Source organism: Mustela nivalis, assembly GCF_964662115.1.
Source record: "Mustela nivalis genome assembly, chromosome: 4".
NCBI classification, from domain to species: Eukaryota; Metazoa; Chordata; class Mammalia; order Carnivora; family Mustelidae; genus Mustela; species Mustela nivalis.
This window is the reverse complement of record NC_139023.1, coordinates 3,392,410-3,415,065: the sequence shown is the minus strand read 5'-3', so window position 1 is coordinate 3,415,065 and position 22,656 is coordinate 3,392,410. Positions and strand designations below refer to the sequence as shown.

General features: G+C 37.1%; 1 long non-coding RNA gene across 1 annotated transcript in view; it reads left to right on the top strand.

Moving 5' to 3' along the window:
* Positions 1–5,283: 5,283 nt before the first annotated feature.
* The window catches only part of LOC309862670, a 73,889-nt gene continuing 56,516 nt past the window's right edge, over positions 5,284–22,656 (top strand). Inside the window, exons 1-2 of the long non-coding RNA XR_014310646.1 lie at positions 5,284–5,399; positions 6,872–6,950. This is a non-coding gene — a long non-coding RNA (uncharacterized lncRNA). The remainder of the gene's footprint in view (positions 5,400–6,871; positions 6,951–22,656) is intronic.

Sequence of the window (22,656 nt, the reverse complement as noted above, 5' to 3'; positions counted from 1 at the left end):
TCTCTCTCTATCTAAAAAAAAATTTTTTAAAATCCTTTTTAAATATTTGTAATCTTAGAATTCATGCAATTTTTTATTGTCTATTTTCATCCAATGTTATATCAAGAACACCTTTTGGTGTTATTATATTCATTCATTCTTGGAAATAACACATTTCCCATAGAATATAATAATGTATCCATTTGTTCAGCATAAGTTCATTGAATACTTATGATGTTCAGAGCATTATAGTAGCAAGAAAAAAATAACATTCCTTTCTTTTACTCTTACATTCTAATGTAACATTCTCCAAAATTACTTGATTTCTTAAAAATGCAGATTGTCTAGTTCTTTCCCTGAAAATTAATGTAATAAGTGTGAGATACAGCCCAATAAATCTTTTATAATGGCCTATAAGTCAAATTTTAAAAACCTCAATCACATAGATATTTATATTATGTAATGTTTCATAATCATTTTAACCTTATTGAATATTTAGATTGAATTTTGTTTTTCTACAATATAAATTATGTTAACAGTGTACTTTCATTATTTTTAACAAAGTCTACCAACACAGGTAACAATAAAGATGAGCAATGATAGAGTAAGAGAGATCCACATAAATATGAACCCAGTGAAAACAAAGTACATTCTGTTCATATAAACTCTTCAGCAGCTGATGACAGAAATGTCCAGATTTCTTGAAAAGTGAGCAATAAATATTGTATTATCTTTGTGTATAGCTAACTTGAGTCCACATTTGTAGGTATAAAACACAGTTGATCCTTGAAAATATGGGGGTTGGGAGACTGACTCTCCAGTCAAAAATCCATATTTTTGGTCCCCCAAAAAACTTTACTAAAATCTTACTGTTGACCAGAAGCCTTCTCAATAATATACACAATCAGTGAACACAAATTTTTTATGCTATATGTATTATATACTGTATTCTTACAAGAGATTAAGCTAGTGGAAAGAAAATGTTATTAAGAAAATCACAAGAAAGAGAAACTACATTTATAATTCTGTATTATATTAATAAAAAAAGATATCCATGCATGGCCAGACCAGTGCCGTTCAAACTAATGTTGTCCGAGGGTCAATTGTGACTGTTCTTCTCATGACTAACTCAGATGAAGGGTATAAAGGAAATTTACATTATTTTCTTAACAATGTCTTAATGCAATTTCAAAAAGCTGGAGCTGTGTGGGAAGAGGAATAAAACTCTTAAGGGTCTATGCAATAGAAAAATATGAAAGAACTTCCTAACCAAGCAACAGATGTTCTCTTCAATAAAACCTATGATCCAGCTGCCCTGTATTTAGTTCGCTGAGCTTGTAACTGACTCTACTCTCAGTGTCCAGGAGGGAGAGTTGAATACCCAGGAAAGTTGGCAAAAAGCACACGATTATTATGATTGCACCCAAACATGAGGAGGTGAAATGACACATTAATAGAGACCCATTTCCTTCACTGACCTTAATGCTGCCTCTGGCTTTGTCAAGATAGTACACGTAGGACCTGGTTATCTGCTTCCTGAAACTCGAAATTCCTTAATTGACTTTAAAGAATATACCTATGGGGAAAAAGGAAAAAATGATTTGAATAGGGATCCTTGGACTGTTACTTCATACAAATATGTATAGTGAAACTTTCTAGAAAGAGATGAACAATTTCCAGAACTTTAGGACTAGCAGAACACAGTATTCAAATAATCCTGGGTGAGGATAGCACAAGTATCTTCTTCTATTCACTATGAACTTTGAAAAGATGTTCAAGTGAGGACTAGTAGGTTTACATAAAGAAAAAGGTTTATTATGAAAAATATATATTTGAGACCTGTTTTTTATATCTTGATTACTGCATCTTACATGGTGTTATATTTTAAATAATAATTCTCACCAAGTTCTAAAAATATCTCTTAAATGCAACACTTCAGTAAGTGCAAACATATTCCCAGGACTCCACCCGAGAATTTCAACACTTGTACCCATTTTTCAGGATTAAAGACTCAACCCATTCATCTAACAAATTCCTACTACTTTTTATTGGAAATTTATTTATTTATTTTTATTAACATATAATGTATTATTTGCTTCAGGGGAACAGGTCTGTGAATCATCAGTCTGACACCATTCACAGCACTCCCCATCGCACATACCCTCCCCAGTGTCCATAACCCAGCACCCTACCCCTCCCCGCCCACTTCCCAGCACCCCTCAGTTTGTTTCCTAAGATTAAGCTCCATATCACTCGGCATCAGGGAAATACAAATCAAAACCACAATGAGATACCACCTCACACCAGTCAGAATGCTAAAATCAACAAGTCAGGAAATGACAGATGCTGGCGAGGATGCGGAGAAAGGGGAACCCTCCTACACTGTTGGTGGGAATGCAAGCTGGTGCAGCCACTCTGGAAAACAGCATGGAGGTTCCTCAGAATGTTGAAAATAGAACTGCCCTATGACCCAGCAATTGCACTACTGGGTATTTACCCTAAAGATACAAACGTAGTGATCCAAAGGGGCACGTGCACCCGAATGTTTATAGCAGCAATGTCCACAATAGCCAAACTATGGAAAGAACCTAGATGTCCATCAACAGATGAATGGATCAAGAGGATGTGGTATATATACACAATGGAATACTATGCAGCCATCAAAAGAAATGAAATCTTGCCATTTGCGACAACGTGGATGGAACTAGAGTGTATCATGCTTAGCAAAATAAGTCAAGCAGAGAAAGACAACTATCATATGATCTCCCTGATATGAGGAAGTGGTGATGCAACATGGGGGCTTAAGTGGGTAGAGGAAGAATCAATGAAACAAGATGGGATTGGGAGGGAGACAAACCATAAGTGACTCTTAATCTCACAAAACAAACTGAGGGTTGCTGGGGGGAGGGGGTTTGGGAGAAGGGGGTGGGATTATGGACATTGGGGAGGGTATGTGCTTTGGTGAGTGCTGTGAAGTGTGTAAACCTGGTGATTCACAGACCTGTACCCCTGGGGATAAAAATATATGTTTATAAAAATAAAAAATTAAAACTTAAAAAAAAAAAGAGTCTCTTACCCCAAGATGCCCTTCAAAAGACGAATGGATAAGGAAGATGTGGTCCATATACACTATGGAGTATGATGCCTCCATCAGAAAGGATGAATACCCAACTTTTGTAGCAACATGGACGGGACTGGAAGAGATTATACTGAGTGAAATCAGTCAAGCAGAGAGAGTCAATTATCATATGGTTTTACTTATTTGTGGAGCATAACAAATAGCATGGAGGACATGGGGTGTTAGAGAGGAGAAGGGAGTTGGGGGAAATTGGAAGGGGAGGTGAACCATGAGAGACTATGGACTCTGAAAAACAATCTGAGGGTTTGCAAGGGGTGGGCGGGGGGTTGGGAGGTTGGGGGAACCAGGTGGTGGGTATTATAAAGGGCACGGATTGCATGGAGCACTGGGTGTGGTGAAAAAATAATGAATACTTTTATGCTGAAATTAAATTTAAAAAATTTTTTTTAAATAGGCAAACTAAAAAAAAAAAAAGAGTCTCTTACGGTTTGTCTCCCTCCCTGATCTTATCTTCTTGTTTCATTTTTTTCCCTCCCTCCACCCCACAACCCCCTCACCACCTCTCAAATTCCTCATCTCAGAGAGATTATATGATAATTATTTCTCTGACTGACTTACTTTGTTTAGCATAATACAAAGTCTTATTATATCTTAAAAATATAAAAGTTACTCACTCACCTGAGGGAAGAGGAGAAAGGAATTAACCTTTATTATATTCTGGATACAAGCAATTTTTCATAGTTCCTCTCGTTTGACCCTTACAATAATTTTTCACAGATGGCATAAACATTTTAAGGATGATGGAGACCAAGGCAGAGAAACCAAAGTAAACCTTTTAACCTTGACACCTTGTACCTCCCAATAGTGGAAAAATGATTCTTTTTCTATGGAGTGCGATCAGATGATCTTGTGAATATGTTATTAATTGATGTCAGGAATAAAACTCTAAGAACATGTCACATAATTGCAGTACTCCTTGTCAACCTTTGGAAGACAGTAAAATAATGCACACGTTACCTAATATGTTTATAAGATGAATGTGTCCAAATGGTTGGGTAACACTTTTAGAAAAAGAAAAAAAAAAAATCTCCTTATTGAAGCATCTGTCCAAAAATTAATCAATTAATTAATCAATTAATTTCTCTCTCTCTTTCAACATTTATCAAGCAAATATTATGAAACTAGACCTTTAATCCACATTGTCATTTTTTAAAATGCAATCAGAGTTTTGCGATTCCTGATTTAAAAATGGAGAGACTGGGGCGCCTGGGTGGCTCAGTGGGTTAAGCCGCTGTCTTCGGCTCAGGTCATGATCTCAGTGTCCTGGGATCGAGCCCCGCATCGGGCTCTTTGCTCAGCGGGAGCCTGCTTCTCTCTCTCTCTCTGCCTGACTCTCCGCCTACTTGTGATTTCTCTCTCTGTCAAATAAATAAATAAATAAATAAATGGAGAGACTAAGGCTCAGAGAGGTGAAGGGACTCCGGTCTTCCGTGGGCACAGCCAGGATTCAAACCGATCGCCTGAATCAAAGCCCTTCACGCTGCCTTTGTCCAATTTCTTATCTAGATGCTTAGCAGATTGCCACATCTACAACATATGCTATACTTTCCCTCTTAAATTTTTACATTTCATCTTACATGGGCTTCCCAACAACTCCACCTGAAGCTTACTTTTCCTCTCTTATGCTTGGCTTATCATTTCTCCTCTCCAGGTTGGTATCTGATAAAATCTCCCAGTTTTGCTTTAATTGGCATTGGCAACATGTGGTCTCTGATAAAAAGCATATTTTCTTTCGAGATTGCAATCATCAGTTGGGCTCATTTTTCTTGGCCCCACCATCAAGCTGAACTTATTTGGAAAAAGAAACAGCAGCTTGTGGGTTACTAAATGCCAGAGAGCTGAACTTAAAAAAAGAGAGAGAAAAAGTCACACAGGAAAACAACTTAAAAATACATTCAGAGAGCCTCGTGTGTGTGCATGTGTGTGCGCGTGTGTGCGCGCGCGTGTGTGTAAGCACAGACTTACATCAATCATTCTGTTCACATATAATATATATGCAGAATTAGTCTGTGTATGCAAAACTCTTAAAGGGCATGATTTTTACCCATAGCCTATTTATTCCAAACATAGCTAAATGAGGAGGCCAAATATAGAAAGTGATGCTCCAGGGGCCCTACGGCCTATATAGAATTTAAACTCCAATGATTTGCAAAATCACTGCTAAGACAGCTTGCTCATACTGTCAGCGCGCCAGCACCAGAAGCTCGTGGTGTATTTCTGTCTTGGCAGATGCACATTCTGTTATAAAGGTCTGTTCATCTGATGCCTTCCTTGTTTTCAGGTAATGCTCAGCGCTTTCTTGCGGGGGGGGAGGAGTGCCGTGTCCCTTCTCTCTGTCCTGTAGCAGAGACAAGTCTACACCGACTCTGAGGGTGCGACCCGTGCCCCGGTTTATCGCCATTACACGTTTATTCCTGCACCACCACACTGTGGGTCACGGCACTCTCCTTTCTTCCCTTTCCTGTGATTCAATTTTATTTTCAGTCTTTGTCAGGGCAGAGGAAAACACATCAGGGTCAGGTGATATTGACAATGATTACATTTCTTTAAAAGTCACCTTAGGTTTGAGGAGTGAAGTGTGTGTGTGTGTGTGTGCGCGTGTGTGCGCGCGTGTGTGGTTTTCTTTTTTTCTTTTTTTTTTTTTTAGATTAAAACATGGTTTCCCAAACTGATTAGCATAGTTTTTAAGCCACTCTGAAGTGTTTGTTAGGCTTCCATGCTGGTCTCCATATGCCTCTTTTCAATTACATGTGCCGCCACCAGTATGGCTAAATGAAACGCTTCTTTAAAAACAGAAAGCAAACTGTTAGGCTTTGTGCAGTGTAACTAGTTAGAGTGTGACATCTCAAACTGCCCTGATTTCATCACCAAACTGCTAAATGTTCTGATTGCAGGAATAGCCATGAAAATGCATCTTGAAATGAGATAACTCTACGGGAATTGAAGAAGAGGAGAACTGGAAAGGATTAAAATGCTCCAAAATGGAGTTTGAGTCACAGTCGTCCTAGAGGCTCTCTGTGGGGAGGATTTGTATCATTGCGTGGTTGAAAAATAACAGTAATCAACCGTAATAAGAATAAGTCAAGTTCATCGACCTACTTCTTAAAGGTTAGGCGTGATTCTAAAATCTTCACATTATGTCAGTTTATTAATCATCCAGTTCGTCATCACAGCAACTCTGTAAGGAAAGTATTGGAATTTTACATATGAAGAAACTGACAGAGAGATTCAGCAATTTTCCTGAAGGCCAGAAGCTAGGACATGGTGCAGCTAAGAGCAAGCCTAGGTAGTGTGGCTCCAGAATTTGTGTCTTATTTTAAGGTCACTTGGAGAAACAAATGCAAGCATTTTAATAGGAAACCCTTTGTTCTCTAAGCTTGTGCCGCTCCTCAGTGGGTTGTATTACTAGATTGTAAATTCTCTTGTATCACCCACTAGAGTGCCTGTCATATATCCAGTTCTCAGGAAATGTTTGTGGAATAAATGAATAAATGAATGAATGATGTCCTACTTTCTGGGAAGTGCCATAAGTAAACCAATTAGAGTGCAAAACAAGACATCAGTTGGGCAAAACAAACAAACAAACAAAAAACAACTTGTGAAACATCTATTCAGCTTCTCATTTACTCTTTTCTTTTCCCAGCTTTATTGAGATATAATTGACATAGAACATCATGTAAGTCGAAGGTGTACAATGTGATGATTTGATGCAGATATCTACTGCAAAGTGTTAACACCATAAATTTACTTCAGGATGTGCAGGCGATCTGGCTGTGACGTCGGTTTTCCCCCCCAACCGGATCACTGGGCTTGACTGTGCTGATCGAGCTAGGTAAGCAGGTGTCTGTCCCCTTCTTCCCTTACTGCTTCACGTTTGTCCCTCCCAGAGCTGCAAGAGGACAAAAAAACCATAAAGTTACTTAACACTTCCTTCACCTCTCATTGTTACCATTCTGTTGTTACGGTTGTCATCATTGCTGTTGTTGTAAAGGTGAGAATGTTAACATTCTACCTCGAAGCCATGTTCAAGTACAAATACAGCATCATTAGCAACAGGCACCATGTTGTACGTTAGACCGTGGAACTTATTCATCTTACAACTTAGAGTTTGTATCCTTTGGCCAACATCTCCCCATTTCTCCTACCCTCCAGCCCCTGGAAACTACAATTCTACTCTGTTTCTATGAGATCAATATTTTTAGACCATATTTAGACCAATATTTTTACTCCATAAGTGGAGTACGTACAGTATTTGTCTTACACTATCTGACTTATTTCACTTAGCATAAAACCATCAAGGTCCATCCGTGTTGTTGCAAATGGCAGAATTTCCTTCTTTCTCACCACTGAATAATATTCCATTATACATATATATACACCGTAGTTTCCTTATCATTCATTCATCAACAGATACTTTGTATGTGTTCTTTGTAAAAGAGTCTACTCAAGTCCCTGCCCTTTTTAAATTGAATTATTTGTACTTTTGGTATTGAGTTTTGTGGTTTCCTTATATATTTTTAACTTTTCATCAGGGATTTTAACTCTTTGTCAGACATACGGTTTGCAGTTATTTTATCCCATTCCATAAGTTGTCTTTCACTTTATTGATACTTTCTTCTGCTGTGTAGAACATTTTTTTTTTTTTTGATGTGTTTAGTGTTGCTCTTGTTGCTTGCCCTTTTGGTGTCATATCCAAAAGATATATTGCCAAGTCTGATGTTAAGGATGCCAATGTTTTCTTCTCAGAATTTGCTGTTCAGGTCTTATGTTTAAGTCTTTAATCCATTTTGAGTTAACTTTTGTGCTTGGTGTAAGATAGAGTTCCAATATTATTTTGTTGCATATGAAGATCCAGTTTTTCCAGCAGCATTTGTTGAAGATTATCCTTTCTCCATTGAGTATTCTTATTTTTTTAAAGATTTTATTTTTATTTATTTGAGAGAGAGACAGTGAGAGAGAGCATGAGCGAAGAGAAGGTCAGAGGGAGAAACAGACTCCCCGTGGAGCTGGGAGCCCGATGCGGGACTCGATCCCAGGACTCCGGGATCATGACCTGAGCCGAAGGCAGTCGTCCAACCAACTGAGCCAGCCAGGCGTCCCTCCATTGAGTATTCTTAAAGAATACTTGTCGACTATTAGTTGATCATATATGTATAAATTTAGTTCTGGGATCTCAATTTTGTTCCATTGCTCTATGTGTCAGTTTTTGTGCCAGTGCCATACTGTTTGATTACTATAGCTTTGCAATATAGTTTGAAATCAGGAAATGTGATACCACCAGCTTTGTTCTTTCTCAAGAGTACTTTGACTACTTAGGGTCTTTTGTGGTTTCAAATAAATTTTTGAATCTTTTTTTTTCTATTTCTGTGAAAAATTCCATTGGAATTTCCATAGGGATTACATTAAAATCTATGAATGGCTTGGGTATTTTATACCTTTTAAGAGTATTAACTTTCTGATCCATGAACATGGGATATCTCTCCATTTATTTTTGTCTTTTTCAATTTCTTTCATCAGTGTCTTATAATTTCTGACACAAAGATCTTTTACTTTCTTAAATTTATTTCTAAGTATTTTATTGCTTTTGATGCTATTGTAAATGAGATTGCTTTCTTTTTTTAATTTTATTTAATTTATTTCAGTGTTTCAAAATTCATTGTTTATGCACCACACCCAGTGTTCCATGCAATATGATGGGATTGCTTTCTTATTTCTTTTTCATGGTTCATTGTTAGTGAACAAAGTGGAACATATATATTTTTTTAAGATTTTATTTATTTAACAGAGAGAGAGGAGGAAGCAGGTTCCCTGCTGAGCAGAGAGCCCAATGTGGGCCTCAATCCCAGGACCCTGAGACCATGACCTGAGCCGAAGGCAGAGGCTTAACCCACTGAGCCACCCAGGTGCCCTGGAACAGATTTTTCAATATAAAATATAACTTGCTAATTGGGTTAAGAGGCATTGCAGCATGATAGGAAATGGTTATACACTAGTGTGAGAGCCAAAACAAATTCTATTTTTAGTTCCAAAGAAGCAAGATACCCACTTGATCTTATTTGGTCACTCCAAGTTGGACTTCAGTTTTCTCTTTGTCAAATAAGTGTATTTAATTAGAGAGAAATTCTTTCTAACTCTGATATCCCATAATATTTCCAAGCAATCAAGATTAGAACTTAACATTGGTTTTGTTTCTGTTTGCGTTTCTTTGAGACAAGTAGTCATTGAATATCCATAGAATGGATCTAATTTATCTATTTTTTTCTTTTTAAAAAACTTATTTATTTTTTATTAACATATAATGTATTATTTGTTTCAGGGGTACAGGTCTGTGATTCATCAAGTCTTTCACAATTCACAGCGCTCACCATAGCACATACCCTCCCCAGTGTCCACCACCCAACCACCCCATCCCCCCACCTCCTTCCCCTCCAACAACCCTCGCTTTGTTTCCTGAGATTAAGAGTCTCTAATTTATCTATTTATGAGCATGAAAAATGTTACTTTCACCAATACTATGAAATGTCCATGAAATCTGAGAGAAGGAATGATATTTTACTTTTTGTAAATAAAGTGAGGTAATTTGTTTAGAGAACAGTGTAATTTGTTGAGTTCAACAACGTTTAGTACATACTAGAAGATCTACAGAACAAGGTATGTAGAAGTTAATAATTTTCTATGATACAATGGATTGCTTTGGAATCACTGGCCAATTCATTGGTCCTTCTTTTATACAATGGTTCTGTTCCTGAAGGTACTAAGTATATTTAAATAATTATAAAGTTAGTAATATTTTAAACATACTAGAGACATTAATTATTTAATGGAAATAAAATAGAGAGAGAAGAATCCTTTGCTAAATGAATTCTCAAAATTTTAAGGGTTTATTTGAGTAAATTTCTACTTATCAAATAAAGTTGGGATCCAGAAGTGCAAAATCTATAGGTTTTATATCTACAGAAAACACAGGAACAGCCCAGAGATGGTTTTGCTCATTTCTGGAACAGGATTTTGAGTTACAGGTATATACCTGGTCACAGGAAATCCAGACACATGGAGAGCCAGATTTATACATATGATAAATTATTTTAAGGGTTCTCTGAACACCAACGCCATCATCCATCAATGGGAAGCTGCTTCTACAAATGTGCATGCATTTCCTGAAAGGATTTATAATCCAGCCAATACGGTACATTTTGAATGTGTTACAGAAAGGACAGATTTACAGGAGACAATCTGCCTTCATGATGATTGCATATTGTGGCATTTCTAGTCCATATGGATCAGTAAGACTTGGATAGCAGGCATTTGACCTTCAAAATCATGCAAATGTGAAACCAGACTTCTACTCTTACAGCTGGGAACGTCAGTGGGGCTTCTTTAGCTTATTCTAGAGGCATTGATTAAAACATAATTTGACTTCTAAAAATTATTGAATTTTATTTTGATGCTTACTTCCCCCCTCCCTGGAGAACGATTTGGTCTTTTGCTCCCCTCATCCACATTCCCTCTGGCTAACCTTCGCTCATCAGCACCCAGAACTCAAATACTGATCATTTAAGAGAGAACTTGCTAACTCAGAGCTACAGGCTAACTGTAAACATGACTTCAAACCTTTTTGTTCATGCCATAGTTAATCTCAAGTAATAACTTCTGAAAACCTTTGAAAAGGTCTGAGAGTAGCTTTCTGTCAGAGGCCTTAGGAAACTGTACATTTTCTCACTGTGAAACCTTGATCATGCCAGATATAATCAGACTGTTTATCTGGCAATGTTAATTTTCTGGGTTTACAGTATAACAATTCTCCAAGATTATTGGAACAGAATCACAAGAAGTTATATTTGTTAATCGGCCAAATTTTTTTTGCATTTAAACATTCAGTGCAAAATGGTATCACATTTTCTAGAGTGCAGACGAGACTGTGCTTGAATAAATGCATTTTGCCAAAGCAAAAGTAATATTAAAAAAATCTCAAAATTGAGAGAACAGTTTCAACAGTTTTCCTCTTTGTGATTTAAAGCTTTGAGAACCCTGCAGGAGAGGCGAACTAGAAGAAGCTATAGGCATCTTTATGACCACATTCTGCCAGGCTAAAGATAACATGAAAAACTATGATACAAGGGAAAAAATAGATCTGAACAAGATCTCTGCCTCTAATGAGGCAAAATAGGATTTTTCCTTCCTCTCCTAGCACCACCAACCACCTCAGTCACTCCAAACTCTTCCATAAAGGGATGTTTTTATGTTTTGGGTCTGCACAGCCTTTGGGCTTCTGGCTATAAGCCTTAAAGAATTCATATGTTTGGTATTTTATGTATTCCTATTTCAAGGTTGCACTCCAAGCAACTCATTTTAAACTTATTATGAATTCTTCATTGATAAACAATGAATCTTATAGCACCTGGCTTTTGTCTCATAAGTCAATTTAACCATTTCCCAAATGGAAATTTCTTTCTGCCCATTAATAATCAACTTTAAATTTTAGCAGATGTGAAGTTCAGCATCTCCATTTGCTTATGATTAGGGCAATGTCTTTCAGTTTTTTTCTGGAAGGTATAAGCATCCAGTCTACTGACTCCAAAGCACCTGATACTACAGCAGCTAGTGTTTACTAAGAGAACTCACCATGTGTCATGTATAGGTCTAAGCTCTTTCCATGCATTTCTGCTCATTGATTTTCTCACAATGACCCCATGTAGTAGGTATTCGGATTGTCCTAATTTCACAAATAAAGAAAGTGAGGTCTAAACGAGCTAGCTGCTGCCAACTGTATTTCCTTGGTCACATTTGGCCCTCATGAAGGATCTTGATACCAAGAGTTTGAAAAAAATTGAAAAGTCTGCTATTTGCTTGTTCAGACAGAAAATGGCCAACACACTGATGGATATGTATTTTCATTGTTTATGGACTTGCTCAATTGCTGTCTTTAATCAAAAAGTTTGGTAGAAAATTAAAAATCCTTATCAAGTATAAATTTACCCTAATAGATAGGTAAAGTGATGACCCAGCACCATTAAGGTACAGATACAAGGAACTAGGAATGTGATAGATGGAATCGACCAGTGGTAGGCAAGTCATATTCTCTTATGAGGTCTCACCGTCCCCCTGTATAAAATAAATAGTTAGAACAGATGAATTCTAAAGTCTTTTCCAGAGCTAACATTCCATGATCTCATGGTGAATCTTTAGTGGTAAAGACCACATTCTTTTTATTCATAAAATTTGGTATATATATATAAGCATAACTCAGAAAAAGAAGGTATATATAAGCATAACTCAGAAAAAGAAGGTTTCTTTGAAGGAAAAGTAGCTGCATCTAGAAGCTCTCTTCTAGCATATGAAGACCACTATATATTTCATTATAGAAGCCAAGACAGGCATAATTTCTACTCGTTAAGAACCAGTGTGGCAACCTCAGAAGAGCCATATATAAGCTGATTCGTGTAAGACTTTCCCCTACCTTCAGTATATTCCTACTATTTGTATCAACTTAAGGTTATCGTGTTTATCACACAAAAACATTTTACGTACCTTGGAGAATATCTCAAAACTTGAAACTTGTCTCTAAATACTTGTGTGTGTGTGTAGGGGTGGCGTGGTTAAACATTCCCTGAAGAAAAATACATATGAACCCAGTTGGCATACATGTTCTCTGTGTTCCAGGACCATGTGTTTGAAGTGAAATCACCTTAACTCTCTTTTTTTTTAAAAGATTTTATTTATTCATTTGACAGATCACAAGTAGGCAGAGAGGAAGGCAGAGAGAGAGGGAAGCAGGCTCCCCGCTGAGCAGAGAGCCCGATGCGGGGCTCGATTCCAAGACCCTGGGATTATGACCTGAGCCGAAAGCAGAGGTTTTAACCCACAGAGCCACCCAGGCGTTCCGTCACCTTAACTCTTGATTGGAGAGTTTTACAAAGAGCAAAAGAAAGTCTGGTGTGAATAGGACATGGTTTTTTTCCCCTATAGATACATCATGGGGCTTTGGGCCAGGGTGGGGTTCTTCTGAAATAATGTTCAAGATTATTCTGCACGTGCGTATAGAAAGATGTCATCATAGTCTCCAAGGAGTCTATACTCAAAACTGAAGAAAAGAGGGTCTGTTAATAATGAAAATAGTCACATGCTTGCCAAAAGGCCAGGATCCCAAAAAGAAACTGCTTATTAACAGCAAAAATATTTCTTCTACTCAACTTATGTTACCCCTTACCCTTGCTTCCAATGTCTGGATACCCACTCCCCCAAAATGCTCTCGTCTAACTTCTACTTGTAAAGAAATAGACTTCCATTAATGCACTCTAGATGGAAGAAATCAAAATTAAAATTCAGACTGATTTCTTTTTATACAAAGTAGTTAAACAGGTTTTTGTTTTTGTTTTGTTTGTTTGTTTTGTTTTGTTTATGCAGACTTTTGTGTTAAGGAGAATCCTTAAGTGAGGTAATCCGTTGACCAACTGCTCATTTGTTTTCAGATGCGTCTTCTCCCTTTTCCTGCTCTGCATTTCAGGAAAATTATCTTTAAACCTGCTTGTTCTCTTGCAAACCTGATAGAAGACTGAAGTCTGAGAAAGGGAGGTCAAGGTTTTCCCCACAACCCTTTCCAGATGTGTCTGCTGTCCTCCATGGGGCCAGTTCTACTGCTCCAGACTGTTTGTGCCTCCAGCTCCCCGTGGGAGTGTGCTTCTAGCCCTGCTGAATGGTCCTGGCTTCCAGATTCTGGGAATACCACCTCCCTCTGTTCTTCCAGCTCTAGCAATGTCACTATCTATTGTTAATGATCTCTAGTTTGTCTTACCATCTCCTCTTTGACCTTCAGCTAGTCATAACCCTTGTGACTCTGAATTTTTTTATTCAAGACTTCTACAGTGGTTTCTGTTGTCCTGGTTGAACTCTGATCATCTCAGGTAGATTGGCTGTAGATGTGCTATTTCTGGTGTAGGAGGCAGGGGGAGTCACGACAAGTATTCTGGAAAGCAAACAGATCTGAAATATAGATAGAATGATGGTATATAATTTCTGATAAAAGATACATGTGGAAATATTTTTTGTGCAATATAGGCAGTTTTCTATGACTCACTTTCATCTAGGCATACAGAATACCTGGTATATTTACTGTCATTCTCACTTTCAATCTATTTTCTTCCTACATTTTGCCCTATGGAATCTACAGGTCCTTCTATGTCACATTATGTAATCCCAGAGTAATTAAAAAACATAAATTGCCTGGGGTTGAATAAAATTCTTTTCAACTACTATGAATGAAGAGACCATGACATGAGTGCAGATATCACTTTACAAATGCACAATTTCAGCCAAATAAAATATGTAGATAAGTAGACCTGTAGGTTTTGTACATTTTCCTCTGTGGGATCCAGTGGGTAAGCAGTGGCCTAGAAGTCAAAAGCCTTTGAAATATCCTCTACTTTGTCCCTCTGTTCAGTGACCTTAAGTAAGTCACCTAAACTGGAGGCAACCCTGGCTCTGGAGGGAATGATCTAGTGTCTGGGACAACAATCCATTTTAAGATAAAACTGGCTGTAGAGATGTTCAGTGCTAGAAATACTTAACAAAATGGCATTTAGATGTGTCCATGTGCATGAAGCCCTCTGGAGAGTTCTCTCCATCATTATAATCAGTCATGTTTAGTTATCTCTGTTTATGTTGATTCATGGGGATTTATATCTCTAACACCCATTCCTGTTAGCTCCATAGGCCCCCTAGAGAGAAATTCATTTTACAAATTCAAAATAATTGCTTAGTTTTCATTTGAATTAAATTTCCCCTCTTTTCCGCTTTGCAATAAATGTCAGCTGGTTAACGCAGAAAACACTGAGACTTAGGTTAAAAGTATTTGCAAACATGCAATTAGGAATCGACGAAAACAGTTGTCTACTTCCATGTTTGATTAAAGCATCAACTGCCATCTTCAGCGTTACATGCCAGATTTATCAGCAAAAGGTTACCTTCCTCACGTTAGGGGACACTTACCCCCTGGGTGTGCCCTTGTTTTAAAGAGAACTGAACATCACACCGCTCATTCTGGAAATCTCATAATCTAGATTATGATTCAAGTTGCCATTAGAACAAGGCACATGGGTTCCCCTCCTTCCCCTGTGTCCACCGCAAACATTGACAATTACTTGTGGCATTTTTTTTTTTTTTCCACTGAACTCTTTTCAAGCTAGTGTTTCAGGAAACCTTTACCAATTAGTTGGAACTATCATACTGGCAAAATTACTCTTAAGACTTGTTTTAGAACATATAATGCAAACTCTTTAACACAAGATTGACATCAAGTATTTATCTTAATATGAGGTTCTTGGACAATTCCAGCAAATAGTGTCTTTCAGAAAGTATTGCTATGAGATTTTTAACTTGACAGATCTGGAAGAGAACACAGCAAAATTTGTTGGCAGTAACTAGTGTTTGAAACCTGTGACATATACATTTTCCCTAGGAAGAGGAAAAAATAAAAGTTGAAGGCAATGGGAAAACCAAGAAGCTCGTTTTTATGTCATAAGGATAAGATTCTGAGACCTAGAAGGGATGTCGCTTGGGTATAATATCTAAATTGGGGTTGTGGCCAGTATGGCTTGGGATATTTAATGGTGGTAAGAAGAAATGTTTGGGTTTGACATAAGGCAGAAACCAACTTACTTGATTCTCACTTTTTATGTTTAAAAGAATCTTATTTTGGTAAAGGATGACACTAAAATTTAAAAATTATAATCTAGCTCATTGAGAAAGTTTTAGCAACAACCTGTTTGTAGAAATCCTTCAAATAAATATTTATTAAATAATCACTGTATATAAACTGTGTTTGGGCATTTTGCTCCTCATAAAATAGGGAACACAATGGTTATTTTGTCTCTCTCACAAGGTCACTGGGAGCATAAAAGTGAACAAACGTTTATAAAAGCATTATTGAAATATCAAGGAGTATCTTATTATAGATATTTTAATGATATTTTTTATTACATGATAAAGGAAGAACTTGAATAGAAATTAGTCCTTATTATGAAATGTAAGGAAAAGGGGAAAAGCAAGCAGGGATTTCATAAGATTTTCAAAAATGGTCTGGTATTTTAGAGCTATCACATAATATTTTGAGACCCAGAACAATGTCCTGGTCATAGAGTTACTCATTAAATGTTGAGTAAGTGGGGAAATTAGCAGATGATTAAATTTAAAAACATGAGACTTTGTGACTTTACCTTGATGGTAATTGTGTGTCTCTGATCTCTTTTCTCATGTCACCTGGGCTTTAAGCCTGCCATTTTTCTGGGTCTTTATAAACTAAAGTTTTATGGGAGCAAGGAAATTCTCTGCTGACTCCTTTCCTTCCATCGAGGACTTTACATTCCTATGGGCATTTGTAAAGTTTCGTTCTCCAGCTTGGATCATGATATGACCATCTTCACAAATGCCTTTATATGGTCCCATAGCTTCACTTCTGAATTTAATCTAAATGTCCAGCCCTGACCCTAAACTTCTGACCCACATTTACAATGGCCTGCTAGATATTTCCTCACAGAGAAATTTCTCTTCTCTCTCTCATCTTTTTATCACAGCAGTCATAAAGCCAAAAATCCAGCTAAGAATCTTGCAATTATCATCAGTTTTTAAAGGTTTTTCTTATTTGAAAGAGAGAGAGAAAGCGAGAGACAGAGCGTGAGTGGAGGAAGAAGGGCAGCGGAAGAGGAAGCAGACCCCCGCTGAGCAGGGATCCTGACTCCAGGCTTAATCCCAGGACCCTGAGATCATGACTTAAGCCAAAGGCAGAAGCTTAATCAGCTGAACCACCCAGGTACCTCAGTTATTATCACTTTTGTCCTCTCTTTCTTTTTCCCAACGATCCTCCTCTGGCATTTAATGCCCAGTTTCCTAGTACATAAAGTTCTACATCTCCATTCCTACGAACACATAGCCTCCACTTTCTGCCTCCTCTTTGGGGCTATTACATCTTTGGACTTTAGCTTTTAATTACTTTGCCCAAAACCCCATTTCCAAGTTTTCCCTAGTGTAGTATATGGACCCCGTTTGCAACAGGAATAGCTCTCTGAAACATAATCTGCTCTTACATCACCACATGCTGCTCTACATCCATCTTAGCCCTGCTAGAACCCTCATAGCTCTAAGTCATCTGTAGAGTCAAGAACAAACGCCTCAATGTGTCCTTCAAAGCCCTCACCAGTCTGACCCCTGCCTACCTTTTAACCTCATCCCTCGGTTTACTTTCAGTCACTCTATGTTTCAATAATGCAGAACGACTTATTTTTCTCAGAACATGCCTACCTCTATGCTTTTGTCCAGTGTTTTATCCAAATAGAACGATTCTCTTCTTCCTTGTATCAAAGTCATATACATCTTGGGCTGAGGCACAAATCTTTCATTGATCTCCCTTTTAAATTCTATAAAGGATTATCAGTAGATTGTCCCTTTCTTAGAGTTCTTATTTATCTTTCTTACTCTCCAGTGGAACCATCTGTATCATGCTTTGTACTATTATATGGAATTACGTATATGCTACCTCCACTGGAAGTTCTTGGGTAAAGGACATTATACATTATTATTTTGTGACCACCGTTCCATCTCTAAATACCTGGCACATACATAATTATTGATCATTAAATTTTAGTTGAATTGAAGTTTTATAGAAAAAAATTCTTGGTACTGCTACGGACATTTAAAATTACTAATATATGGGGGGAAAGTAAGCCCTGATTTATTTTCTGTGGGAGTCAGAAAATTAATTTGTGAATTAAATAAACTATTGGATCAAGGCAAAAGGGCTCTACTACATTTTGCTATCATTTCTTTTTCATATACATTTATATATATATATAAATATATTAACTGTACACATGTTCTTATGATTTCAGGATAATTGATACAAATCAAGTGAATAAGATAAAATTAGTTAGATCTGAGCAATAGTTAGTCTGGAAAGAAAAGATATTGTTAAATGGCAAAGATGACTGCTTAACATCAAACAAGATTTTTCTAGGATTAATTGGGAGGAACTTCTTAAAAGATAAATTTCTGTTTCTTTTAGGTACTAAACCTATTCATAGTAAGGCCTGAATAAAACTTTCACATTTAAGATGAAAAAGAAAAAACAATTTTCTCAAATTGCATTATTATTAAAGAAATTCAATATAAAGAGTAGCAAGTGGGGCATCTGCGTGGCTCAGTCGTTAGCTTAGTCTGACTCTTGATTTTTGCTCAGGTCATGATCTCAGGGTCATGAGATTGAGCCCCCGAATTGGGCTCTGCACTGAGTGTGAAGCCTACTTAAGATTTACTCTCTCTCTCTCTCTCTCTCTCTCTCTCTAAAAAGAAAAAAAAAGTAGCAAGTGAATTATACTGTTTATGTTAAACTGATCTCAGAATTACATAGTACATAGTATTTTATTTATGCCTTATTACTGCAAATCAATTATTGAAAATGCTTCTCAATACTCAGCTCAAAATACTGGTCACTCCAAATATAAAAACAGAAAGTTCTCATCTTACAGGCATCCATGTTTATATACATAAAACTATCTTATCGGCATATAATATTAGACATACAAATGGAAACTAGCCCACTTATTTAAAGATGATCCAAGTAACAAAAGGAAACAACCGCTCAGATAGTAAATAAAATACGTTGGATCTATGAATTAATCCCAGCTTACTTAGTCAAAATTAAGAGTCACAATAAAGGAAACCTTTAAAAACTATTTATAAGATTTTACTACCAATGGTAATTTTTAAATGTTGTTTAACTCAATACATCCTAAAGATACTTTTTATGGACTTTTAAAAAATATTCCTTGATACAACACAAGTATCAGGAGCCAATTTTCCAGAATAGCAATTAAAACAATGGAGTAACTGTAATTAGTATTAAAAAAGCTAAGAAAATAATCACTCTTTAGACCTTACGGTCGAATAAGATTATTACAAAATTATATTGTTTTTAGTAAAAATCTATTTTGTGAGGGTGACACTTAGTGGGACACGTTCCCTGTCCCTCTGGCTATAGCCTCCTAAATATTCTAATAACTCAAGTAAACTGCCGGGACAAACAACGCAGCTATGAATGTGTCTGGAGATTCTGCATCTGCCTTCCTTAATCAACTTCCTTTCCTGAATATGAATTGCAATAATGAGTCAATTAACGTCCTCAAATGCCAATGAGATGCAAAAGAGATTGGTGGTGGTGGTGGTGGCAATGCGTTTCTCGGGAGCCGTTCCAATGTCTGGATTTTAACGAGAATCACACACTGAGCTCACAACTGATTATTTATCTCATGCAAACGTGACTGGCTGGCACTTTCCCCTGCAGCCTTCCCCGTCGCTCCCCCAAGAAAGTAGGGAAGATAAATCTAGCCTTATTATCTAGACAGTCTCTTTGGTTTGGAGTCATTACTCCTAAGGCTTCACTCCTAACCTCTTTACTCCGATGAAAAGGTACCTTTGTGATAATTTTCCCTATCGATGTTCTGCATTGACACTTTACACATATTCTGAGATTGTGATCCTTTTTGGTATATGCTAACGAGACATTAGCAATCTATTTTCAACGCATAGACTCTGCTATTCCTTTAAGGTGCATTTAAATAGTTTATTATAATTTATTGTCTTCTAACTGCCAAGAACTTTAAACATATTACTGTATCACAAAACACATTTTTTTGTTTCTTTCATTGTCTTTTTTAAAAATCAAATATTATTGGTAGGTAACATCCTGTTAGTGTCAGGTGTACAACATAATAATTTGAAAGATGATCACCACAGTAAGTTTAGTTAGCGTCCGTCACCACACATAATTCTAATTACTACTAATGTAAACATTATAAGTATGATTCCTCTTCCCATTTCGCAGACAATAGAACCGAGGCTCAGAAAGTCTATACAACTGCGGAAAGGCAGCTGCCGACTCCACATCAGGCCCATCGGCCTTAATGCTTATGTTCTTTGCACCAGGAAGCAATGCTCACAGCTGTGTGAGATTTGATTTCCTGTCTAACTGTTTACATGGAATTTAAGGGAATATTAAAACTCCAAATTTCAAAACAGCAATTCTCTATCTTTAATTTCATTAAGAATCCTTCAGGTTTAATGAATATTAAATGTTCCAGTGCAATTTACCTCCCAGATTTTTCAGTTTCCTCATTTTAAAAGCCTGGACAGCTGGCTGACCACTTGGCAAACACAAGACCCCCAAAGTAAAATGATAACTCTGGCCGCATGGCCACTTTTCCCTGACAGATTGGAACTCCTCACTGGCCATATTTTAATGTAAAAACTGAACTACTGAAATTCAGTCATATGCTCTCTTCCCAGGGAGTCGAGAAGCGTCTTTCTGAGGAGCACGTAGGCATCCATAATAAAATCCGCCATGCCAGAATGACCGGTTTGAAGCTTGTTCTTCTGAAAATTCATCTTTCCTAATTGTAGCCCTAGAAGGAGTGGAGAGAAAGACATAGTTTAGTGAATTTCCATGAAAGTCAAGTTATTCTCAAGTTAACTGGGGTTTAAAAAAGACTATAGAGAGACGGTGGCTTTGTTTGCACGAATTATCGATGCCATTTTAGCGATGCCTTTTGTGGACTTGCAACGTGCGCCAAGTTAGCTTCCTGTTCATTGTTTATATCTGTGTCATGAAAAAAAATTCTCATATTTCAGACAGAGAATCCTTTAGTTCTAATAACACTATTTGCCAATGCTGACACTGTTCTATTTAGCGAGAATTCTAGAATCATCTTCTCTCATTAAGATGCATCCTGTAAAACAAAACAAATTGCATTTGAAATACAGTTAAAAGATGTGTGTCATTATTTATGATGCCTTGACATGTTTCACTCCGAAAAAGGCGAAGATACTATGACCTTTCATTCATGAAATGTACCATCAAATAAGGAGGATGTAAAAGTAAACTGGGACCTCGCCCCCTTTCCTTATCACGTGTGGAGAGACGTGTTAACAAATGTGTGGTGATCCCTCCCCGCAGGCAACGCATCAGTTAGGGGCCGAAGACATCATTTTATGCTTAAATGTTGAAGTCATGGTGTTGGCTTCTTCAAAAGAAAATATCTAATGGGACCTTGGTGTAAATGCTTTAGGAATTAAATTGTGCAGACACAAGATGGTCTTGCCATTCTTTAGCTTGGGAAACCCTTGCAGAGGGATCCAAAATGAGGCAACACATGAGGAAGAAAAAAGTCATTACGCCTTGAGAACCCAATAGAAACCCAAACAATGAAGCTGTTACTGGGTCCTGTAAAATGATACTCAGAAAAGTAAATCCACAAAGGCATTCCACAATTCATTGCTGCCAACAAATCACACTTTGGCTTGCTTCAGTTTATCAAGACTGTACTTTAAGTCACAGAGCACACGCAGAGGGAACCGAGAAAGGATCTCGGCATTCCGGGACGTGGCCTGAGGTTGGCAGCGAAGTAAGCTCTTTACACACGTTACTGAATAATCTATACGCTCGAATAATTAAAAGCAACAATCCCAGTTTACTCATAAAAAGTTCTTCCAGAGTCCCCTTCAGAGTAGTTACAGATGTTCCTCTGCTTCCAATCTAAATGAGCTTCAATAAAATGCACTTTACAACTCTCCTTGGTACATTTAGATTCCTAATGAATGTCAAAAAAATTCCCCTTCCCTTCAACCCCCTTTAAACAAATGGGAAACTAAGTTCTTTACGTCTCCGAGAAATAATCTGATAGTTTCATCTAAGAAAAACTTTTTATAAAACTCTTACGTCCAGCTTAGTTTCCTACAGCTCATAAAATTTGATTCTGTAGAATGTGACTATAAGCAAGGTTTTATTTTATGAAGCCACATAAAAATCATTACTGAGGAACCTGAGGGGTGGGGTCGGGGTTGACTGACATAATGGACTTCAAGTACTTTGTGACTTTAACCTATCACTTGTGGGAAACTCTTAGCAAATTCTAAATTTCTGATATCTGAATTTCTTTGGATTTTCTGAATAAACTCAAAGTGAGAATGTCCACTACACACACACACACACACACACACACACACAAGGTGTACACAATTTCATTGAAATAATAACCAGTGGTTGAACTTGAACCAAGTTGCAGCAGTTAGGTACCACAGCTATCTCATTTCTGTGCTCAAAAAAAAGTTCAATATGGGACCTTTTGATAATATATTCAGTAGAATCTCACATTCTGCAAACTGGCTTTTTCCCAAATTCTGCCATCTGATCTGTTTTCTGCTGGTGCCTTTCATTCTTTCATAAGGCAGGTGGTCAGAATTGAGCAGAGAAGGAGTCACCTCATGGTCAAAAAGATGCTTGTGTTATGATAAATTGACCCCATGACTGCTAAATGTTTTTCGTTGTTCCTTGAGCACAATCATCATTTTTAAATGTATACTAGTTTAGCAATTAAAACAATGATTTATTAATAAAACATATGACATAGATTCTAATGATAAGAAAATCATGAAAGAAAACCCAATATTTGACAGAGAATATTATAAAATTCCATTCTTTCCAGAATTTTCATTTT